The sequence below is a fragment of the Arachis hypogaea genome, chromosome 20 (genome assembly GCF_003086295.3).
Source record: "Arachis hypogaea cultivar Tifrunner chromosome 20, arahy.Tifrunner.gnm2.J5K5, whole genome shotgun sequence".
Lineage (NCBI taxonomy): Eukaryota > Viridiplantae > Streptophyta > Magnoliopsida > Fabales > Fabaceae > Arachis > Arachis hypogaea.
In genome coordinates, this window is record NC_092055.1 from 43008700 (window position 1) to 43016470 (window position 7771).

The 7771-nt window shown below is 35.8% G+C and overlaps 1 non-coding gene across 1 annotated transcript; it reads right to left on the reverse strand.

Annotated features, from left to right (window-relative positions):
• Nucleotides 1–1933: 1933 nt before the first annotated feature.
• Nucleotides 1934–2041, reverse strand: LOC112787602 (small nucleolar RNA R71). Its single transcript, XR_003195007.1, has one exon. It is a non-coding gene; the product is annotated as a small nucleolar RNA R71 (small nucleolar RNA).
• Between the last annotated feature and the right edge of the window lie 5730 nt (nucleotides 2042–7771).

Below are 7771 nucleotides of genomic sequence, written 5' to 3' on the forward strand. Positions count from 1 at the left end.
ATATTCGCTCCTATTTAACTTATTATTTACTAAATTTTGGTTAGACCGGGTATTACAGATGACCAGCGAGAAGTGACGCGGCCGCATGGCTCACGCGACCGCGCGGAAGAGAGGAAATCGCAGTGACGCGGTCGCAAGGTTCACGCGACTGCGCAGATTGGAATAGCACAAGTGACGCGGAGGCGTGGACGACGCGCCCGCGTGGCAAAGCCAAACGCCGCATGACGCATCCGCATGAATGACGCGATCGCGTGACATGTGCGATCTGCATAATCTGCAGAATTCGCTGGGGCGATTTTGGGCCCTGTTTTGACCCAGTTTTTGGCCCAGAAAAGCAGACTAGAGTCAGAGAACATGCAGAAACCAAAAACAACATTCATTCTACACAGTTTTTAGTTTTTAGATATACTTTTACTCCTCCTCTAGGTTTTCTCTCTACACACTCATAGTTCTTAGGATTTTTATTTTCTATTGTTCTTTGCATTGGGATATCGAGAAGAGTTATTACCTCATCAAGACTTCGTCATTTTAGTTTGTTTTCTTTACTTGGCTTTACTCTTCCATGTCCTTTAATTCACTCAATTTTACTATTGGATTATTTTAGAATCTATTAATACAAGAGTTACTTTTATTTTTAATTGATTTCTTTGAGCTTTATTTATCATGTCTTTCTTTAATTCCCTTTCCTATGTTATGAGTTCTACATTCACAATGAGCGAGTAGTTCCCTGACTTGATGGGGAGTTGATTGAAAGGAACCCTTGAGTTGGAATGTTCAAAGGAGAAATTGTAATTGGATTTATTGTTGGATGGCTCTCTAGTCACTAACGCCAATCCTTCCAAGTAAGCGGATTGGTACTTGTGAGTAGAAACATCATTCCAACTTGTTTGACTTTCCCTTATTTAGTAAGGGATAACTAAACAGAACGACCTTCAATTATCAATTAATCTTGAGAGTACTGCAACAAGAATAGGACTTCCAACTAATCTACTCCCAGTCAAGGCTTTTATTTAAATTACTTAATTTCCCCAATTTAATTTCCTGTTTATTCAACTCAAACTCTTTCTGAAAATATCTGATTAATAAAATAGCACACCTTTCTGCAACTTGTTGGGAGACGACCTGGGATTCATACTCCCAGTATTTTAAATTTTAATTTTTGTGACAACATTTCTAAATTGATAAGCGGATTTCTGGTTGGTTAAGAACTATACTTGCAACGCACAACTGATATCAATTCTTAATTAGCCAATTTTCGCCACGTCAATTTTTGGCGCCGTTGTCGGGGAGTTGCAATAGAGTGCTAAAGTTATTAATTGGATCTTATTTATTTGCATTTTATTTTATCTTGCTACCATGAGCTGCTTGTTTCTTTCGTTAGATGACGCGTTCACTTCCTGATCCAAACTTGCTAGTATTCGATCCTGAGATTGAAAGAACTATTTCACGAATAAGGCAAGCTCGGCATCAGTTAGTCCTCTCTGAGGGCGGATCTGAAATGTCACTTGAGAAAGAAAGCAGCCCCCGTTCTACTGATTTGGTTGATTTACGTGTAGGTAACATGGCAGCAGCTAGGAGAGTTACTATCTAGGAGGCTGGAGCCCCTGATTTTACAATGTAACCATTTCAAGCGCATCACCCAGCGGTGGCTACAGACTTTGAAATAAAGACCGCACTGCTCAATTTGATACCCAAGTTTCATGGCTTGCCTGCTCAAGAGCCTATCAAGCACCTGAGAGATTTTCAAGCAGCCTGTTCTACTGTCAGGCGTGATGGTACAGATGAAACTTCAATTTTGCTGAAAGCTTTCCCGTTTTCTCTTGAGGGGAAGGCAAGAGAGTGGTACTACACTCAACCAGCAGCAACTGTATCCAACTGGGATACATTGAGAAGAGAATTCTTGGAAAAATTCTTTCCAGCTGAAGTTACTGATAAACTGAGGAAAGACATTTCCATGATTGTTCAGAATGAATCTGAGACTCTCTATGAATACTGGGAGCGCTTCAATAATCTTCTGGAAGCATGCCCCCACCATATGATTGACAAGATAGTGTTACTCGGTTACGTCACACAGGAGTTATCAAATTGGAAGTGGCTAATTAAGAATTGATATAAGTTGTGCGTTGCAAGTATAGTTCTTAACCAACCAGAAATCCGCATATCAATTTAGAAAGGTTGTCACAAAAATTAAAATTAAAATACTGGGAGTATGAATCCCAGGTCGTCTCCCAACGAGTTGCAGAAAGGAGCGCTATTTTATTAATCAGATGTCTTCAAAAAGAGTTTGAGTTGAATAAACAGGGAATTAAATTGGGGAAATTAAGTAATTTAAATAAAAGCCTTGACTGGGAGTAGATTAGTTGGAAGCCCTATTCTTGTTGCAGTACTCTCAAGATTAATTGATAATTGAATGTCGTTCTGTTTAGTTATTCCTTACTAAATAAGGAAAAGTCAAACAAGTTGGAATGATGTTTCTACTCACAAGTCCCAATCCGCTTACTTGGAAGGATTGGCGTTAGTGACTAGAGAGCCATCCAATAATAAACCCAATTACAATTTCTCCCTTGAACATTCCAACTCAAGGGTTCCTTTCAATCAATTCCCCATCAAGTCAGGGAACTACTCGCTCATTGTGAATGTAGAACTCATAACATAGGAAAGGGAATTAAAGAAAGACATGATAAATAAATCTCAAAGAAATCAATTAAAAATAAAAGTAACTCTTGTATTAATAGATTCTAAAATAATCCAATAGTAAAATTGAGTGAATTAACGGACATGGAAGAGTAAAGCCAAGTAAAGAAAACGAACTAGAATGACGAAGTCTTGATGAGGTAATAACTCTTCTCAATATCCCAATGCAAAGAGCTATCGAAATAAAAATCCTAAGAACTATGAATGTGTCGAGAGAAAACCTAGAGGAGGAGTAAAAGTAGATCTAAAAACTAAAAAATGTGTAAAATGAATGTTGTTTTTGGTTTCTGCATGTTCTCTGGCTCTAGTCTGCTTTTCTGGGCCGAAAACTGGGTCAAAACAGGGCCCAAAATCGCCCTCAGCGAATTTTGCAGATTATGCAGATCGCGCATGTCACGCGATCGCGTCATTCATGCGGACGCGTCATGCGGCATTTTGCTTTGCCACGCGGGCGCGTCGTCCACGCCTCCGCGTCACTTGTGCTATTCCAATCTGCGCAGTCGCGTGAACCATGCGACCGCGTATATATATATATATATATATATATATATATATATATATATATAATGAGCTAAGCGTATGTTGATTGGGATGCAGAAGTTTGACTTGATTAAGAAGGTTGAGTTAAGGGTTAGAATTACGAATAATGGACAATTGTTAGATATAATTTCTGATTGAAGGTAATAAGTTTATAAGATTGTTGTTGTTGTTGAAATTCTGTTGATTGGTTGATTTATTATTGTTAAAAGAAGTGCAGAATTTTAATGCTTTAAAGTGAGCTTGTATGATATAAATCATGGTGATTTCTGATAGGTACATTGAACTGAGGTTTTGGGGTAGGGTTGTGATATAATTTAAGTAGTTAAAGTGATGAATAAGAGGAATGGTGGATTTGTATAAGTTGGAAACCTAGAGGACTAAATTTGGTTAGTGAAATTAAGAACTCTTGCTGCAGAAATTCCTAATCTGTTTGGACAGCAACTTAAAAAGAAAACTGGGAATAATTTGGACATGATTTTCGAATTAATATATTTTTCTAACAAATTTCTATAAGTCAATATTATTCCAGAAATATTTCAGAGAATTTGGCCAAGTGGTTTGGAAGATATGATTTTTTGAAGTTTAGTGGTTGCTGCAGATTTTTTTGGTTTTCTGGTTCTGCAGTACCAACTTCCAGATGCTATAACTTTGGATTTAAATGGAATTTTGAGTTGCTTCCAAAAAGGATTTAAATATTTATCAGTCTATTTTAAGTGCGAACAAGTTTGAGGTCCATATTTATTTTTTAGCCTTAGATAAGTCATTTGGAAGATGGGTTGTTTGCTGGAAATTCTGAACTGATTCATAAAAACAGGGCACCTCTTCCAATTGATAGTTAATTACTCAAACAAAGTGATATGAACCTGAAACTTGTGGGTTTTTAAACTAGGGAATGTTGACTGTAATCCCATCAAAATTTAGAGGCAACGGATTAGAATTTGAATTATTGTGGAATTTATAAAATTACTGCTGTTGTCTATTTTTTTGGAATTTTGTAAATACAGTAGCAGAATTCTAAATTTTTTAAACAATTCAATTCTAATCCAAGTTCAGCAAAACCTAACTTAAATTGAATATTAGGATCTCTAGAGTTACCTTACCAAGAAAAATAGGTTGTGCATAAGTATTTATAGCACAAGAAGGTTTTAGAATAAACAAGCTTAGGAAATGAAAAGAAATATAAGTTGCTTCTAGAAAGGGTTAAAGCTAAAGACAATGATATTGAGAGATAAAGAGAAGAAAGAAGAATGAGAAACAAAGAAGGAAATAAAAGTTGAGAGTTGATGTTGATAATCAATCAAGAATAATAAAATGTATGAGCAATGAGTTAAGAAAAGTTGAGAATGATGAGATGAGATATGAATTGGTATTGAGAATGAAAATGATAAATTGTAAGAAATGATTGAATAACTTGAGCTTGTGGCGTTGTCTCCATGTCAGCCGGGATTTTTTTCCCGTGGTTATTATTGAGCTTGGGGTATTGTGTTCCCCATGTCAGCTTGGGGTGTTGTCTCTTCTCCCCATGTCAGCTTGGGATTCGTCCCATGGATATTTTTGAGCTTGGGGGAGTTCTCTCCTCCCCATGTCAGTTTGGAGATTCTCCCCATAGTGTATTTTGAACTTGAGAACATGTCGGGATGGCTATGTAACCGACAGTTGATATCAACAACCGTAGGACAGGCATGCATCATGTGCACATTGTTTGAATTTCTTGTTAATGAACTATTTGGGAATGCCTACGTGATTATAACATGTTATTTGTTGTAATTGTTATCTGTATTACTTGTAAGTTACTTGTGCTTGCCTTGTGTGCTTATTTGTCTGTGTAAATTAATTGGTGATGGAGGAGCGGAGGAAGGGTGGACTGGTTTGGAGTTAATGTTAGGTTTAAAGTATGTAAGGTTAGGATTCTTTAGGTAACCTACCCCTTTTATGGCTTCTGCTTAGAGATTAAGTTTTATAATTACATGACAGAGTTCTAGGATTGCCTCTGACATTCCCAGAACCTTATTTATTATATGCGTGGCACCTTTACCATGCTAAGAACCTCCGGTTCTCATTCCATACTGTGTTGCTATTTTCAGATGCAGGTCGAGAGGCTCCTCGCTAGGCGTCTGGATCTTGAAGCAGAGTAGTTCCTGGATTATTTTGGGTTTTATGATTGTATATATATGTATCTATGTACCTAGCTTGCTCTCCAAAAAACTTGTTTATTTTGTTTCTCATAGAGGTTACAGGAGAGTTAGAACTTTGTTTCTGTATTTTGAGTATTTTGGGATACTTGTATATATATGTAAATATTCTCCGGCCAGCCTTGGCTTCGTAGGCTGAGTCAGGAGCTAGTTTCACTGTATTCTTAGCTCTCTTTCCGTTCTTTTGCTTATTTATGTCTATAACCTTTAGGTTTCTTAGCACGCAAGTAAACCTTTTTCCTGAGCGTTGTGCTTTTTTTATTTTGCGGTTTCGATTTACCCGTTTTTCAAGGCTCCTAGTTAAGTATCTCTTTTTCTATATATATATATATATATATATATATTTCTATTTTAGAGGTCGTAATACCTTACTATCTGAGTCTTATGACTTAAGCATAAGATTAAGTATGGTAGGGTGTTACACAATGGGTTCATGAACATTGTATGAAAAAGGGTCAATAAAAGAAATTTTGTGATTTTCTATCGCTGACACTGATTTGTATGACAAATTATGATCATCAGACTTGAATGGGAAAATATGCTCATAGAACTCAACATTTCTTGATAAGAAAACTTCTCTAGACTTGAAATTATACAATTTTCACTCCGTCCTTATGTCCCAAGAAAGCACACTTTCTAGCTCTCGGGTCTAGTTTCTTTTGATGAGCTAAAATTATGGCAGCATAAGCAAGGTAGCCAAATACTCTAACGTAGTTAATCTCTGATAATTTGTGAAACATGATTTGATATGGAGATTTATTTTTCAAAATAGTGCTAAAAATTGGATTTATAATGTGAATGGCTTGAGCACTTGCATAGTTCCAAAAATATTTTGGTGCATTTTTTTGAAACATAATTGCTCGAGCGACTGCTAGTATATGTTGATGCTTCCTTTCAACAATTTCATTTTGTTGAGGAGTCTTAACACAACTAGTTTGATGCATAATACCCATGGTTTCAAAGTAATTTGGCATTTTAAATTCTAATGCATTGTCAGTTCGAATTTTTTTAATGGTTTTGTTGAACTGAGTTTGGATTAGTGTAACAAATTTCTTAACTAATTCTCTAACTTCATATTTCAGTTTAAGAAAAGCCATGTGTATATGTTCTTATCATCCACAATTTTCAAAAAATATTTGTGGCCAGCAGTGGATAAATGATTGATAGGTCTCCAGATATATAAATGAAATAAATTAAACATTTCATTTGTTTTTTATAAACTGTGATTGAATGCTAATAGTTTTTATTTTGAAAAATGACACGAGTCACAAGGTTTATTATAATCAGTTTTCTATGCAAGAATAATTTCTTTTCGTTACATCAAGTTTATCTTGTGGTAAATGTCCTAGCCTACATGTTTGATGTAATGGTATGATTGGTAGACTTCTAGAAAGAATGAGATATGATGTGTAGCTCCTAAATCAATGACCCATGCACTGTTGTTATATACATTTAAGGACATTATATATGCTATACCTTGATTGGATAGGAGAGACACCACTTGGTTAGTTGATCCTATAGTTTTCTATGGTTTATGTACAACTAATTACAATAACAATGATAGTATTACGTGTTTTTTCATTCCACGCGTACGCATACAGCACGCTTACGCGTCCATTATCTTTCCATCCACCCTCTTTTCTTCTTCTTTCTTCTTCTTTCTTCTTCTCTCGTTCTTCCTTTCTTCTTCTTTCTCTCTACCTTTCCTATTCTCTCCTCTTCCTTTCTTACTTTATTCTTTTCCCTCTCTCTAAAAAAAAAAGAGTTTTTTCTCATCTTTCATTTTCTTTTGTTTATTGCATTTGCATACTTTTATTCTTCGCATTTTAATTTTGTTTTTATAGCTTGTTCTTCTTTTCTTTTCTAAGTTTCCTATTTTAATAATGGTGTTGAATTCTCTTACTCAATTGTTGAGACATTCTTGGTAAGTTTTGGTGCCTCTTGACTTGTTTGATATTGTTGGGTGATGAAATTTTTAAATCAATGCTTAATCTTGTATGACTCTTGTGTTCTTTGTGCATTGATATGAACTTGCATGCCTTTCATGACCCACTCTTTCTTGTTTAAACTTGATACTCAACATGCTCTTCATGTCAATTACTCATGCTTTGACTTTACTCTTGCATCAAGTTTAATGATATGCCTTAGCTTATATTGTTCTCTCACTCACATGTTGTAGCTACCATGTAGTTGAGAACCCTACTCTTATTTGGCATTAGCCCCCGCCTATATTCTATTTGCTTCGATGTCTTTGTTGTAGGCTTATTTTTCTTTCCTTTTCTCTTCTTTTAGGCTGGCCACCAAAAGGAAAAAGAAAAAGTTTCTAAATGGGGGCAACAAACAAG